At 50.0% G+C, this 16,670-nt stretch overlaps 1 protein-coding gene across 11 annotated transcripts in view; it reads left to right on the top strand.

The window, feature by feature from the left end:
- The window catches only part of ARHGEF4 (Rho guanine nucleotide exchange factor 4), a 214,955-nt gene that overhangs the window by 185,022 nt on the left and 13,263 nt on the right, over positions 1-16,670 (top strand). Inside the window, exon 1 of one of the 11 annotated variants that reach the window (XM_086843928.1) lies at positions 528-2,125. The exons of 9 other annotated variants lie outside the window; for them this stretch is intronic. The gene's annotated coding sequence lies outside the window, so the exon portion shown is untranslated. Of the gene's footprint in view, positions 1-527; positions 2,126-16,670 lie in introns of those variants that run through there. One more of the 11 variants, XM_023933536.2, reaches the window with a different exon arrangement.

The following is a 16,670-nucleotide window of genomic DNA, read 5'->3' as shown; positions in this document are numbered from 1 at the left end:
GGCTCTGCTTTGCTGGCTAAAGGAAACACAAGGGCTGCAGTGGAAGAGCCTGTGCTGGTGCTCTCCAAGATCTGTCCCTAACCCTTCCTCTGTTCCTCGCCCAGCACGGGTGCGAGACAGCTCAGCTGGGGAACCCGTGACTGTAGCAGCTTGGTGCTCGGTGAACTTTGCAGTCCGGCAGCAAAAGTTCAGTTCATGAAAGCACGTTTAGGGCTCTGCAGAGCTGAATAAAGGTTTTTTGGTTGCAGAGGTTTGGAGATTTGCAGTGACTCAGACCCACGGAGGCGTTGGCAGAGGGAGCCAAGTCCTTTAGGCTTTGTGGCTCCGGGATGGTGCCGGGAAGCGAAGCGCAGAATCCAGCAGCAGCTGTTTCTCGTGGGCTCGGGGGGAGCCAGGGCTGCGCCTGCCGTGCCCCTGCGAGCGCCCCGCACCTGTTGCACGCTCAGGTGTGCGGGCAGCCGCCCGTGTGCCCTCACCTGTGCAGGGCCGGCCCCGCCCGAGCAGGGATTTACCTCCCGGCAGGACTCGCCTCTCCTGCTGGCACAGCGGGCGTGCGGGTGGAGGGATTTAGAAAAGCGGCCGCTAATGGTGCTGAGCGGCTCCGCGCGGCGCTGCTCGCGTTGCCAGGGCCCGCTGTATCCTGGAGACGGAGCGCAGCGAATCGCCGCGCTCTGCGAAGCGACATCGCAGCCGGATTGCGGAGCTCCGCCACAAGGAACCCCCTGTCCTCCTCCTGCCCGAGCGATGGCGACGGCTCCTGGGGCACAGAAGACGTGGAGCCCCGGGGATCTGCTGCCCGGCTCGCCCTGAGCTGAGGGGGCGTTCGGCACACGTGCTGTGGCTGTGCCGAGCCCTTTACACTTCGGCTTTTGAGAGCTGCAAACAGCTTTTGTTCCCGGCCCTCTGCCCCATCCTGCCCTGGCAGGCGCTTAAGCTTTTTTTATTCTTTTTTTTTTTTTTTTTTTTTTTTAATTTTTTATTTTTTTTGCGGGGGCTGAAGCCATGGCGAAGGTCCCCGACAGAAGCAGGCACAAATGGAGTGTGCTTCACACTTTCCTCCGCTGCAACATGAACCCGGAGACCCAGCGGGTAGTGGTCTTTGTCATCCTGCTCTTCCTCATCATCGTCAACGTGGTGCTGATGTTTCTTTTGGCATTTCACTGAAGGACTGCCGGTAGTGGCGTGGTGCATGGGGGTTTCCAGGACTGGGCGACAAATCAGCAGGTCAGCTTGTCGTTGTCTGCCTCTGGTCTGCTTGTCTGCTGTTCCGGTGACTGTGTGTCTCAGAGTATTGCTCCCGTGTTTTTAATCATCAGCTCCTTCCCCACCCTGCTCCCCTCACTCTCCTGTCATCACTCGTGCCTTGCGCTTGGATCCCAGGTAAACAAGAGAAAGGGAGAGAGGAGCCAACCTGCTTAATCGCAGCCGCTCTCCGTGGCACTAATCAGCCTTGATCCCTAGCCATGACGATTCCGTGCCTGCACGTAGCACTTCCCAGCCCTGGAGAAGCCCCAAGTGCTGCGGCTTTGTTTGCAGAGGGCCAGCCATCCTGTAAGGAGCCCTTCCACAAGGACCAGCTCCGTGTAAACACCTGCTGTAAAAGCTGAAGCCCGTAACGCCTCCGCTGCTCTGTCACTGTGCGCGCTGTGCTGTGCCATGAGCAATGCCCAGTTAGCCAAAGAGATGGATTAATAGAGTCCATCAGGAATTCAGGCTGAATAAACGCTGCAGCAATGTGGAAGGAGCGTTTTGTTGGCTTTAATCCCATTTCCTTTATGATACCTCAGTGCTTATCAGCTCTCTGTATCAAAATGGCTGGCAGGGGCACAGGACTGCAGGCCCCTGGGGCAGCTCCTGGGGAAGGGTGGCAGGGAAGGGCCTGCCCCATCCTGGCCTGCTCAGCACCGTGATGTTACCAGCAGCCCTGCACATCACAGCACTGCCACACTTGGCATTGGCACCCCAATGGAGCAACCCTCCACTCAATGGCACTGAAGGAGACCGGTCCCTGGAGGAAGACAGACTGGGAAGGAACACCGTGCACTGTTCTTAATGACACTGCTTGCTTTTGTGCAGAAGATGCAAGCCCTTAAAATTCAGCAGGATCCTTCATTTTGTGTATTAGGTAATCTGCAATTTAAGTACAGCTTTCACAAGGGCAGTGTGTTTGCTGGCACTAATGGTTGAGGCTACTGCAGTTCTTTCAGATCTGAATATTTACGGCTCCTGGAGTCTGATCTGGTGTTGAGAAAGGCTGGATAGTGGTGTTGTCTCTGTCATCATGAGTGATGTACTCTGTATCAGTTATTTATGTGATTGTGTAATACAAGTAGTGTCGTACAAAACCACGTCACTTTAGCACACAAAGAATGGGATTTGTACCCGTGGAGCTCTTTTCTGTTACACCTGAGGTGCAGAACATCTTTTCCCTGAGAGAGGACTCTCTCTTGCAGTTCTGGGTGTGGGTCAGCAGCAGGCCCCCACTCCCTTCAGTTCTCTGGGAATCTCTTGTGCAGATGAACAGTTCTGAATTATTAAAAATCTCAAACTAGGCTATAAATTCTATTATCTAGCAATTGTGATAAACAGGCACCAAAACCATCCAGTCTATGTTGTTTGCTGAAGTTACTATTAAAAAAAGCTAACCACAGCTCACAACTTGGCTTTCAATCGGATCTGTTTCCTCTTGCCTCTAAACTTTACCTGAGGTCTTAGTTTCAGCTGGAATCAGAACCAAATGGCATAAGGTGGAAAAAGGATTGTTTCCTGGGAAGGACAAGTGAATGATGAGAATGTAGACCTCAGTCTTCAAATGACACGTGAGGAACCAAAGTACAGCTTTGGGGTCATAGGTGTCAGTGGCAGAAAGCTTTTGGTAGCCGCCTATGAGGGCAAATCCTGTGCAAGGTTTGAGCAGGTTCTGAAACTGCTTGAGGTTCAGAAGCTCCCACCCCTTGTCAGGGGGAACAGAGAGGCCTCAGTATCGTGGCAGCCCCTGCACCAAGTTTGGACTGTCAGTGATTGCTGTTGTGCCTGCTCTGAATCTGGAAATGCTGCCAAAGCACCCCTGGTGTTAGATGGGAAGAGCAGTTATTGACAGGGCCTGAATGCACGTGCAGCTCTCAGGAGTAGCTGGAGATGGGCTCCATTCATAATCCCAGGGTTTGGCTCAGCACGTGGAAGCCATGTGGGGCAGCTGGGAAGCTGAGCACAAGCATCTGCCAGCCTGGACTGAGCCTGGATTCACCAAGTGACTCATGCTCCTGTTGAGCTCGGTGCCATGTCCCTGACATGGTCCTTGGGTGGCTTTTGTCACTGAGCTGGAGACTCCAGCTTCCTGTTCCACTCTGCCTAGGAAGGGACTTCAGGGAAGTTTTCCAGGAACTTCTTTTTATTAAGTGTCCTGTAAAATTGCTTAGCATGGAGCTGGTTTTGTGGTGATGAAGTAATTCACCCTCTGCTACTGCTGCATATTCAGTCTGGGGATGCCTTTATTCCAGCTGCTTGCTGGAGGGCTTTGCTGGGTTGGGAATATCAATCCTGGGAAGGTTTAGGAATGCTGTGGGTTTGGGTAGTTCATGGCTCTGGGGTACAGAGCTGCCATGCTGCTTTCTGCAGAAGGAATCCTGATGGACTCTCCTCTGGGAAGCACTGCAGCTGCTGATGGAAAAGGCTCAAGCTTTTCCCAGCAGGAGACCTGCTCGCTGCTAGACAACTAAAGGAAGGAATTGTTTCTTTCAAGGGCTGTAGGAGGTGCAGGGCAGTGAGGAAGAAAAGTGGAAGGAGTAATGTGCCCTCTGGTGAAATTGCCTTCCCCTTCCCTGCTTGGGACAACTTACATTACTCCTGCTTGGGACAATTTTGTACCAGAACGATTGGGAACAAAAAAAGTAGAATTGTTCTTGCATTTAAAAATTCTGGTGAGAAAGATATCAAGATTACAGAGAACCCTTTGGAAATACATGTTCCAACACCGCTTGCAACAGGTGTTAGCTTGGGTTGCTGTAAGCCTGGGAACATTTTTCCACTTACTATTTAATGTTTGGTGAATTTTAATTTCCTCTTATAAATGCTTGTCTAGGTTCTTGATACCTGACTAGTCTTGAAGTATCCATGTCAAGTTTTGTCATGGGGAACTCGGTGTTTTTCTCCTTCCTCAGCTTCCCCTACAGCTGTATGCATTCAGCTGGAAGCAGCAGCTGACAAGTAAGTGTTAATCAGTGTGGTGTTAGTTGTGACTCATTCAGTCCTGCCTCACATCTTGGCTGAAGAAGCTGCGATGGCCAATAAAGCCCAGGGAAAACAGAGCTGGTGAAGGATCCCTGAATGGTGTGCAGAAGCTGTAGGTGGTGATAGAAGGACAGTGGGGAAGGAAGAGGCTCTGACACTTCTGTTGGGTTTTTCAGTTGGCTCTCAGGGCATTCATCTGCCAGGGGAGCTGAGTGCTCTGCAGAAGGGCTGTGATTGCCATCCCTGCTGTCACCTGGCCACCAGGCCCTGCCCTGGGGCCACAGCCTCGGGAGGGAGCAGCACTGCTGGGCAGGGGGAGCAGGGCAGCTGGGGAGCTGTGTGCTCATGGCTGCTGTACCCACAGCTCCTGTGCCCACTGCTCTGTACCCACAGCTCCTGTGCCCACTGCTCTGTACCCACAGCTCTCTGTATCCACTGCTCCTGTGCCCACAGCTCCTGTGCCCACAGCTCCTGTACCCACAGCTCTTGTGTTCACAGCTCCTGTGCCCACAGCTCTGTGCCCACAGCTCCTGTGCCCACAGCTCTGTGCCCACAGCTCCTGTACCCACAGCTCCTGTACCCACAGCTCTGTGCCCACAGCTCCTGTACCCACAGCTCTGTGCCCACAGCTCCTGTGCCCACTGCTCTGTACCCACAGCTCCTGTGCCCACTGCTCTGTACCCACAGCTCCTGTGCCCACAGCTCTTGTGTTCACAGCTCCTGTGCCCACAGCTCCTGTGTTCACAGCTCTGTACCCACAGCTCCTGTGCCCACTGCTCTGTACCCACAACTCCTGTGCCCACTGCTCTGTACCCACAGCTCCTGTGCCCACTGCTCTGTACCCACAGCTCCTGTGCCCACTGCTCTGTACCCACAGCTCCTGTACCCACAGCTCCTGTACCCACAGCTCTGTACCCACAGCTCTGTACCTACTGCTCCTGTGCCCACAGCTCCTGTGCCCACTGCTCTGTACCCACAGCTCCTGTGCCCACTGCTCTGTACCCACAGCTCCTGTACCTGCTGCTCTGTGCCCACTGCTCTGTACCCACAGCTCCTGTGCCCACTGCTCTGTACCCACAGCTCCTGTACCCACAGCTCCTGTACCCACAGCTCTGTACACACAGCTCCTGTGCTCACTGCTCTGTACCCACAGCTCCTGTGCCCACAGCTCTGTACCCACAGCTCCTGTACCCGCTGCTCTGTGCCCACTGCTCTGTACCCACAGCTCTCTGTATCCACAGCTCTGTACCCACAGCTCTCTGTATCCACTGCTCCTGTACCCACTGCTCTGTACCCACAGCTCCTGTACCCACAGCTCTGTACCCACAGCTCCTGTACCCACAGCTCTGTGCCCACAGCTCTCTGTATCCACAGCTCCTGTGCCCACAGCTCTCTGCTCCTGCTGCAGAGCAGGGCATGGCAGCCAGGCCCTTGTGTGGACAACCCCTCCTCCTTCTTCTCTTCATCCCTGGGTGCAGAGTGAGGCTGTGCCTGCACTCTTCCCATGTCCTCTGGTGCTCTGCATAGGCAGGGACAGGGATGTGCCATGCCCTGAGCCCTACAGGGACAGGGATGTGCCATGCCCTGAGCCCAACAGGGACAGGGATGTGCCATGCCCTGAGCCCTACAGGGACAGGGATGTGCCATGCCCTGAGCCCGACAGGGACGTGCTGTGCTCCCTGCATGGGGCAAGTTCAGAATGTTGAACAGTCAAGTGCTCTGCTACTGCTCTGCTTTGAGCCTTGTGAGAGCAAAGAGCAACTGTGAACAGGAGTGAGACTGAGATATCATTTCCAAAGGGAGATACGGGCTTTAGATTATATCTTTGCTTAATTTTTTCTACCAGGCTAAGCTCATTTCTGTGGTGATATGTGGTATCTTCTGTCTTTGTGATTTATTCTTGGAATCCAAGGCATGAGCTGGCCAGATAAGAAACACAGTAAGCACTTAGGATGATACCATCAACAATTACTTTTAATTACTCCTTCCAGTGTTTTGATATAAATTAAAAAATTTACACACAACAAAAGAAGCCACATTACACAGGTTAAAGAAAGATCTCTAGAGGGGAGAGTATTTGTTATTGATGCTGTGTCACTGGCCTTGTTAACTACAGAGTGTGTTGCGAACTGGAATAAAATGATGTCTCATATGAATCTTTGTATGTACATATTCTTTGGCCAGGATTACTCCAGGCATGACTCTTGGTGTCACATACAGTGCACCCACTCTGTGTCTGTGTTTGGCAGTGGCAGAATTGGAGCTCAAAGGGGTGGTGTGGACCTGTGTCACACCACAGTGGCTTTCCCAGTCCTGTTGTGTGCATGCAAGCTTTCTGCATTTGTGCTGATAAATGTGACAGCTCACCTGTGTTGCAGGTGCTAAAAGAAAAATATCTCCCAAAGAGGGTGTTGGTCAGCCTTTCAGCAGAGGAGTCAGCCAGGTGTGAAGGACCACAGAGAGGGAAATTTGGGAGCTTGCTCTCCCTTGCAATACCCAGGAGACCTGGCACCTGTGGAACAAGGGGCTGGTACTGGGCTCTGGTTCCACCCATCCTGCTGCAGCACAGAGGTCCTGTCCTGTCTTCCCCTTCTCCCTCCCTGGAGAGAGACCCTACCACAGCCCTTCCAGTGTGCTTTTACCTCCAGAGAGCACCAGTTTCACATTGGAGCCCTGAATCACTGCTGTCTCCTGGTGGCAGAGCAGGTAGAGCCTCCCCCAGCTGGGGAAACAAGGGCTGCCTTCAGCCCCCTCTGTTCTTCTTGCAGCTGCTCCTGCTCACAGCACGCTGCTGGGCCAAGCCAAGGAGACACAGGGCATGGAGCAAACAGCACAGGGCCCACACCTGAAAACCTCGTGCTTGTCCAGTGCTGTCAGCTCAGGAATGGGATCAGCTGTCTCCTGCTAAGCTGTGCTGGTTGGTGGTGGCTGCTGGGCAGGGGCAGTACATGAGCGTTCTTTGGGGTGCTACAGCTCCAAGCACAGGTACAGCAGGGCTCCACTGCTTGTGCTTGTTCTGAACCGTGATCTGCTCCACTCCTGGCATGCTGAGTATCTGCAGTGCTGTGGAAAATGTTATATGAAGATAAAAACACTGGATATAGGCACTGTGTGAACCCACACAGCTACACTAGGATCTCTCAGCAGCAGCCCAGCACAGCTTTCCTCACCTCACAGATGAAACAGTTCCAGCAGGAGATTAGGAAAAGACAGGCTGCTAAGGAGTCATGGCTTGGTATTTTTAGCGTCCCAGTTCACACCTGTAGTGCCCAGGAGCCAGCACTCGTTATAATAAGCATAATCTGATTACGTAGTCAGAAGATTTGCACTGGATGCCAAGAGAGGAGTGCTGGGAATGGCAGGAGCCCATCACTGCCCAACCTACCAGAACGTGCTCAGCTGAAACAGAGCTGCCTCTGCAAAACTCCTTGGTCCTGCTGGAGAGCCGTGGCCACTGTTGGAGGGTTGTGCAGGGGTCAGGGTGACAGAAATGAGACTGGGGCATGACAGGAGGTCTGTGATTTCCTGTCTGGACCAGAGCTGCGTCCTGCAGGAGCAGCAGCAGCTGCTTTGGTCTCCTGTAGTTAGAGGACTTGTTTGTGGTGTGGTCTTGGAAACAGGAATGTGGTTCTGGTATGAAGCCTTAGCTTTGTTTAGGCCATTAAATCTTATCATCCAGATGATGTGGATGTGAGACAAATGAAGAAAATGGGTATATTCAAAAGCTGAATGGTACAGGGCCTAGGAAGCTAGTACAGATCCCAGGAAGCTGCTGCTTCCTGAACATCTTCACCTAGCACAGGACACTTCCAATAGGAAAAGGTGGTTTGTTTTTTTTTCTAGGATGTACATAACTTGAAGAACCTTCTGTAGAGACTACAAAAGAAATGGATTATTTTTATATTTGCAGATATTAACCAAAAATAAAGGCTTAGGCAGCCTCCTTTGCCTGACTGAGACATTATGAAGGTCTTTTTTTGTTCTTCTCTATCGGTTCACATTTTCCTCTGCTCCATTTTCAAACAACAGAACAAACATCAATTCTTAGTTGTGTGAACAAACCATCTGGCCCAGTGTGTGTACAATGGGAAAGAGATCACCACAAAGGGGATGGGTTGTGGTGGCAGTGGTAGACGTTTTAAATTTTGTCACCAAAACCTTGCAGGGTTTCAGGAAAAAGTGAAGAAAGAAAATGGATACTAAATTGTGCATGGTTCTTTTGAGGCAGGAAGAACAACTTTGAGCCATGTCATGGAAACAGATGAACAATCTGTGTTGTGCAGCACACCTGCCAGTGTTGTACAGACTTTGGCACAGCTTAATGCAAAGGAGGCGTTTTCACAGGAGATAGGAACAATAAAAATGATTTCAGCATGTTTTTTGCAGTGTGTTCCATTGCAATCAACTCATGCACACACATGAAAAGGAAAGCCATGAGCTTTGTTTTGGGCTTGATGCTGATGTTTGGATGATTCAGAAGGGTTTGTTAGCAATGTAATTTGTATCTGCTTTTAAATGTTTTCTTTGACCTCATTTGTAAAATAAATTTAGATTAATTTGCCTTCAAGCTATAACTGATTCCATAATTTGCTGTATCTTTTGGGGGAAGAGTCATCAGCAGGCAGAGGGCCTGTGACCTGCATGGTTCCTTTTCCTTTCCTTCTTCGAGGAGCCAGGATGCAGCATTTATCCTCAATAAATCTGCATGCCAGAATATCTACAGCTGAACTGGTTTGGCTACATTATCCTGAGGGATCTGTAGAGTTTATTCCTCATTTGTGCAAAGACATAGTGATGAAAGGGAAAGCAAAAGAGGAGGTAGATAGGAAAAAATCCAGAATTAAGTCATGAGAGAAGCAGTAGAACCAGGAGCTGTCCTGCAGAGAGGGAAAAGGAGAGACAAGAGTAGAATGGGGAAAGCATAAGTGACATAGAAACGTGTTAATGTAGTGGTAAATAAAATTTTCTGATGAAAATATTTTCTGCTTAGGTGTCTGAGAAATGGCAGTGTAAAAAGGGTGCAAACAATCACTCTTAAACATGTGAAAAACCAAACAGAAACATCCTGGGCTGTTTCCATTCCCTGGCTGCACAGTTAAAATCAGGGAATCAGAAAATGCAAAAATTGTGGTAACCAGCTTTGCTTCATCCTCTGCAGTGAGTGTGGACTTCAAAACCCCTGGTGAGGTGAAGTGGGGAGTCAGTCTGACACAATTGTCATCTACAGCCAAACTGGAACCAGAAACTCTGAACTTAGTGGATGTGTGAGCCCTAGGTCTTGTTCAAACCTGAGAGTTCAACCCCAGGCCTGGCACCTTTTCAATCTTTGAAACCAAGAAAAGTAGGAGAAGGGTGTATGGACAATTTCCAGGTGCTGTTTCGGTGGCATCTGGGCTGTTTGGGATAACTGGGACTCTGTGCCTTGGGTGAGGAATGAGGAGTGGCTGAGCCAAAAGTTAGAGATTCTTAAACCACGTTTAAGCCTTAGAGTATTTCAAGCTCCTTAAGCCACTTTAAGGCTTTAGATGGGTTTAAAATGCTTAAAACACTGTAGGACCTTAGATGAGTTTAAGCTGTTTAAGCTGATTTAGAGCTTTGGAATGACTTAAGTTCTCTGTCTTTAAGGAGGTTTTGAGGTCCTTTGAGCTCCTAATTGCAAAGGGCTTTCTGGACATTTTGAGTGAAGATGTGGCACATACCTGTCCTGTGTTCAGGGACTCTGTCTCCCTGGCTACACTTTCATCCTCCTTTCTGAAGAAAAGAGAAGCATGCCAGGAGCTAGATATCCATGTGTAGGGAGGAAGGGCTGCTCCAGATGTGTGTTCCTGGTGAGGGCTGCTCGTGTAGGATGGAGTGTGTGGGATCTGTTATATTGAATGTGTGAGAAGTCCCAGCCAGGAGAGGAACAGCCTTGCCCCAGGGGACATCCTAATGTCCCTGTAATTACTGTGTTAGCAACTGCTCATTTTCCACCTGAATGACAGTGTTGCTGTACCTCAGGGGATGGAGCTGTGCCTGCCAGGTTAACATTTTCAGGGCTCACTGCTTTTAGGAAGTATCTGTGGGTAATACAAATAGTCAGCATTTCTTTCCTTGTGTGTTTTTTACTTCCCTAATGTCCTAATGGGCTGTGAGATAAAGTTTACCCCCCTAGTGCCCAGGTTTGTGGGGCCAGCCAGTGACACTTTTAGCTGTGACTTGGGTAACTGCTCAGGAGTAGAGGCAAGTGTGTTCTGGCTCTTTGCCTTCCCAGGTGCGTTTAAGGTCCTTGATGGGCTGCATCCAGACAGGATGTGTTTAAATGTCCTTGAAGGACATACATTTCCTTAATCTTTTTTAAAACCACCTCTGTGTTCAGCTGTGGGGCTTCCTGTGGCACAGCTTAATTATGCACCACAGGGAAAAGGTCCTGCTTTTGTCCCAGGGTTCTTCCCTGCTGGTTTCACTGGGCACCCAGCAGCCTGGATTAGAAATAACCCTTTTCTGAGCCTTCAGCTGATGGCCACCCTCCATCCACCTGTCTCTGCTGCAGCTTCAAGGTCTGTTTAGCTTGTGCTGGCCTAGAAACTCTTCCCACGTTTGATTCATGCTGCTCTTTGTGCCTTGCCTACTTCTCCTCTCTCTTTCTGAGTCATTCCTGATACTTGGCCTTCTGACCCTGATGGAGGGGGCTGATGTTTTCTTAAATGGGTCTGCAGAGACCTTCCTGAGGAGCACTTCAGTCAGTCAGTCAGTCACTTGTGTTAGATACTGTTTGTGTTACATTTGTCAGTACAGAATTTCTGTTGCCATTTTTCACCCTGTGCGTTGTATCTACCTCTTTGGAAAGAATGAAAATATATTTCACTTATAACGGAAAATAAATGTGTTATATGCAAAAGTTTCAACAAATATCCTCTGGAAAATTGTTTGACAGGTTAAAATGGAAGCTGCTTTACAGCTTTACTTACTGTACATGTTACCAGCAACTGCAATGTGCAGCTATTAAATGTGACAAAGACAATCTGTTGCAGAGTTACTGAGAGGCCTGAGAAGGGCTTTGCTCCTGGTTTTTCCTTATGCCAAAACTTAGGGATCTTAGTTCCCCAAATCAGACTCACTTGACAGGCCATGGGAGAGTGATGGTTGGAGTCCTGAGGGCACTGACAGGGTCGGGGTGATTCAGGTGTCCTCAGCTACAGGTGACTGTCCCCACTTCTTCATCAGAACTTTCCTGAGTTATATCAGCCAGAAGTCAAATGGTTGAAAGCAATTTCCAGGTTGTTTTCTTCTGCATTGTAATAATCAGCTCCCACATTTTAGGTGAGGATCTGAGAGGTTCTTGCATCACTCTAGGGTTTGAAGGATCACATTTAATGGTACCCAGGGGACATGCACCCCTGGCAGTCTTTCCTCACATCAAACTCTTCACTCAACATGAAGGACAGCTCTGCCTCCTCCTGCATCACTGGAGCCTCTCCTTGCCTGCTGCAGGGAGGACCCTCCTCCTCTTCCCATCTGTTTAAATCACTTCTGAGGGGGAATCAGGACTCATGATATAAATAAAAGGGAATAATGTAATTAATGCCAGTCAGAATGGTTTTGTTGAAAATAGTTCTTACCAAATAAATGTGATGACAAATTTTGAGTGTTTGGTAAATGGAGGCAGCTGTACTAGATGTCACATGAGGAGTTTAACTACAGGCACTGATTAAAAAAGTAGCACTGTGGAATATCAGTGTAGCACACTTAGCTGGATTAAGATCTTTGTTGACTGACATTTTAGATTTGTTAAGGAGAATCACTGTCAAATGAAAATATTTTGAATGGAGATCTGCAGTGCTTGGTAAATGCCTGAGAGTCCTCCACTATCCTTAATCAGTCTCAAAAATGTGTGCTGGAAGCCACGCAGCTCACAGTGCAGGCAAAAGGGCAGCAATGCTGAGGGCATGGCTTGTGTGGGGGCACGGTGTGTGGGCTGTGAATGAGGCACTGGCACGAGCCCTGCCCACGTGGGGACACGTGCCCGCTGTCACACTGGCAGGAGGGCTTGGCTTGGCCTGGCACGTGTGGGCACAGGAGCAGCAAGCAGCACTGGAGTGTTTGCTGTGGCTGCAGAGCTGTGTTGGTGGCTCTGGCACCCTGCAGCCAGCAGCAGCGAGCCCAGCCTAGCAGAGCCAGCCCAAATCGCTGCCTGGCACTGAGGGCAGACAGGAACCCCAGGGCTTGGGTAGCTCATCATGCTGACAGACATGCTGAGGATGAACTCTTCCCTGAGGTGCCTGTCTCCCCACGAGGGGAGATGCTCTGAAAAGCCAGTCCAGATAACTCGTTCACCCAGTGCCTGCTGCTCACATGACAGAAGCTCTGCGAGATAAATTTAATCTCTGCTGTCCATCATTAGACAGTGAAGCTAAAAGTTTTGAGAGGAAGCAAGGGCAAGCTGTCATGACAATTTCAAAATTGTCCCGTGGGTTCAGTTCAAGGCAGAGGCCAGTTTTGGCTTCTGCCCATGTTCAGAGAAAGGAAGGATTTGTGTGAATGAAGCATAACTTGGGGCATGTGTGTAAGTAATTTTTTTTTCATTCCTCTGCTGCACCTTGCATGGGACAGGCAGAGGAAAAGCTGTGGAAGCAAAGTGACTGCTGAAGGAACTGGAGCTGTGGGAGGGCTTTGCCTCTGGGGTCAGGACTGCTGCAGGGCTTAAATGTTTGGTGTGCTGGACCAGTTCAGCTTCAGTCTGTTACTCACAAGTTTGGGGGTCAGGCAGTGAGCACAGGTTTCATGACAACCATTTTAGTCCACCAGGAAGGGCTGGGCTCAGGTGCTCTTTGTGGAACATGTCTGTTTTAGGGTCACAGAGTTGAAAAATAAATTCCATTCTATTGGCACCTTCTCCCTGATCTTCCTTTTCCCAATTCTTTTGATGCTCCTGGGTTTATTTTTTGGCTCTTCATGATCGAGTGTACTTGGCATTGTCAAGAGAAAGCTATGCAAATAGAAACTAGTAACTCAAATATTTCCTAAAGGCATCTTCATCCCTCCTTCTGTAAATTGCTGAGATCTTTTATCTCTGTTTATATGCCTAGAGGTGCTGTCCAAACAAGACCAGGACATACAAGGTAATTATGTCAAGGTGTCCAGCCTGAGACAGACAGGGGGCCCCATGGGATGGGCCTTGATGTGCCAGATCTGTTTGCCCACACATAATGGACTTAATTTGGGGCAGCTCTGTGCAACAGTCCTGGCTGTGTCTCCTTGGCAGCCTCTGTGTAGACACTGCTCAGAGGAGCATCAATCTTCCCCTCCATCTGTGCCATGGGAGGAGCTGCCCTGATGTCTTAGGATTTTAGCCTTTATATTTATCAAATCCTGTGCTGCATTAGTGCATAACCTCCAAACAGAGGGTCAGCTACTGTCTTCACACTTTGGTCAGATAAAACAATTCCTCTGGGCCTGGAACCCAAGGACACCCCACAGCCTCAGGCCCTGAAAGAATAAACAAAAGTGAATTGGGGGGAGCAAACTGGGGGTAAATGACTTCATTAGCTGAAGCTGGAATTGGAGCATCAACCCCTGAGATGGAAATGGACCAAACTTGTAATTGTCTGAGAAACTTGTGACCATCTTCCAGCTTGGGTGCAGCCTCTGGGAGGTTTCTGACTGCCCAAGGTGTGCCTGTTGAAGGCCTTCAATAAACACCCACTTTATTCTCTTAACTTTGTCTGGCCTCTGTTCTAGGCAGCCACCCCAAGGCACCAGCCCCAGTGCCTTCCCCAGTGCCTTCCCCTCGCAGCAGGGAGGCTGGAACAGGAGCCTGGGGCTGCACTGGGGACACAGAAAGGCCAGGGCAGTAAAAATCTGTCCTTGATTTTCAGATTCAAAACATCTGGGCTAGTGCTGCCTTTGGGTTGCAAATATTGCTGTCTACAAAGTTCAATGTTTTTATAAACAAAGAAAAAAAGTTGATTTCTGATTGTTTTCCCCACTGCCAGCTGCAGGAGCTAGAGCAGCTGTGGGGTGGCTGGTTTGCATTCTGTCTTCTAACTTTTCTCTGCTATACATTTGTTTGGGCCTCTCCAAGAACACATACCGAGTTGTCCTTGACATTACAAAGCCAGGCACATAAATGTTGTTTCATATGGAAATTAGTAGCTGTTTTTCAAACCTTGCTTTAATTGCAAAGATCAAAGTGTGGTGAGCTGAGCCCTTTGAGCCGAGGAGGTGCCGTGTTTGGCAGGGGGAGCGTTCCCTTCCCTCCATGCTCCCCTGGAATCCGGCAGCTCCCTCTGCACAGCCGGCTGATGCTGCCACCTCCAGCACATTTTGCCAAAAGCCTTTTACCTGCTGGTGTGTTTTATCCTGCCTGGGACAGGATAAAACAGGATATCCTGCCTCTCTTTCCCCACAGCCAGCACAGGGGATGGGGATGTGTGGCACCATCGGTGCTCCTGTGCCGTGGAAATGCCAGTCCTGGCTCTGAGCCTGCTCTGGGAAAGGGCTCTTGGGGTGTGTTGGGTATTTTTGGATCAGCCTGGGAGTTGGGACGGACACAGTGTAAGGCACAGCCTGAACTGGGGGCAGAGAGAAGCAGAGCCCTGCCCACGGTGATCACTGGACCCTGCTCAGCATCCAGGGCTGCCCCTGCCCTGCAGCAGCACAGAGTGGGGCAGGGAGGGGACCGGGCAGAGCCTGCCAGCCTGAGCACAAGAAGGTCTGTTGAGTGCTGCTGTATTACATTAATTGAGATAATCCCAAGAACTGATGAAATGGTTTTTTTCTCTTTATTTCATGCTCTATTCCATATAGATCATTCCTCCCCAGAAGCATGGTGTTTGTTGACAGTTAAACAAATCCTGGCTGTTCACATGTATTTTATTTATTCCTTTGCATGAGAACTGGCAGTGTCCTGCCTGCCTATTTGGCCAGGCTGGTGATCCCACAGTTGTGACTTCCTGTATTTTGCAAATCATATCCACATTATGGCTGTTGTTGAATAGAGAAAATGTAAGGTATTAATATTAATGAATGGATTAAAACGGCAGCTGAAGATTCTCTACTCAGCCCTGTGGCTTTCAGTGACTCTGAGTAGAACCATGTGGCTCCATGAGCTCAGTGTATCAGCCCTATGTGCTGTGAATGCAAGGTCAGCCTTGGTCTCTTGTCTTCTCATCACGTTACCAAGATGTGACAGCGTGGTACTGCGTGGTATTAATGCCTTCACATCAGCAGTGCTCTGTTTGTGTGATCATCTCAGTGCTAGAGGAAGTCCACTCCGTCTGTCTCTGGTAATGGCCACGGTGTGTGTGCCAGCCTGCACATCACACTCGGAGCACTGATCCAGGCTGGCATGTTTCAGCACAGAGAGAAGGTGTTTTGTCTGAGAAAGAGCCGTGTTCTGTATGTGCTGGTCACAGCTGGGATGTTGAAAGCCTGCTGCATGCCACCACACTCCAAAGGTTTAGCAGCTTCTGCCCATTTCCTGAGCAGCAGCCATCCCTTCCCGCAGGGATGTGTAACTGAGCAGGGCGTGGCAGCAGCTGCTGTGACCTGGTGTCACACCTGAGTGCAGGTGAGAATGAGATCAGTGTTTAATCAGCTCCCCTCCACAGGGCTGGCCAGGTGCTCGGCTCCTCACCCCCTCACCCTGTTACTGCTCTCCCTCCCTGCAGCAGGAGCTGGGCTCAGCTCGTGGTCTGCAGTCCCACAGCAAAGGGATGATTGCCCAAAGCAGCAGCAGAGCCCTTTGTGAGAGTGGCTGCACCCACAGCCCAGCTCTTCTGGAGCTGAAGCTTGATAGCCAAGTCTGGAAAAATACACTTCTACATCCACTCTCTTCCCTGCTTGCCACTGCTTTACATTAAAAAGCTAAAACCTCTAAATGACTGAGGGTGCATTCCATCTCCCCATCCAGATCATGGATAAATATATTTAGAGAATCACAGAATATCCTGAGTTGGAAGGGACACACAAGGACCATCAAAGTCCAACTCCTGGCCTTGCACAGACACCTCAAGAATTCCACCCTGTGTCTGACAGCATTGTCCAAATGTTCCTTGAGTTCTGGCAGCCCCACCACCCTCTGGGTAAATAACCTTTTCCAGCCTGAAAACCTAACCTTTCCAACCTAAAAACCTAACCTATCCAACCTAAAGCTGCTGTGACACAGCTTCAGGCCATTCCTGTGGGTCCTGGCACTGAGCAACAGAGAGCAGAGATCAGTGCCTGCTCCTCTGCTGTCCCTCAGGAGAGCGGGAACACTCAACCCTGTCATCATCATCATCAAAACACTCCCTCACATCCAGGGTTCCCCCACTGCCTCTCCTTCCATGCCTGTTCCTTCTGAAGGATTTGTGGCCACCCACTGCAGCACTCCAGTAGTGAGAATCATCCCACCACGTTGCTGTGGTGGCAGCTGTATCCCAGTTTTCCTTCCACACCATAGCCTTCGGCTCCTCCTG

The sequence above is a fragment of the Cyanistes caeruleus genome, chromosome 10 (genome assembly GCF_971803275.1).
Source record: "Cyanistes caeruleus chromosome 10, bCyaCae1.hap1.1, whole genome shotgun sequence".
In the NCBI taxonomy this organism is placed as follows: domain Eukaryota; kingdom Metazoa; phylum Chordata; class Aves; order Passeriformes; family Paridae; genus Cyanistes; species Cyanistes caeruleus.
The sequence above is the reverse complement of the archived record's forward strand: the minus strand, read 5'-3'. Positions and strand labels throughout refer to the sequence as shown.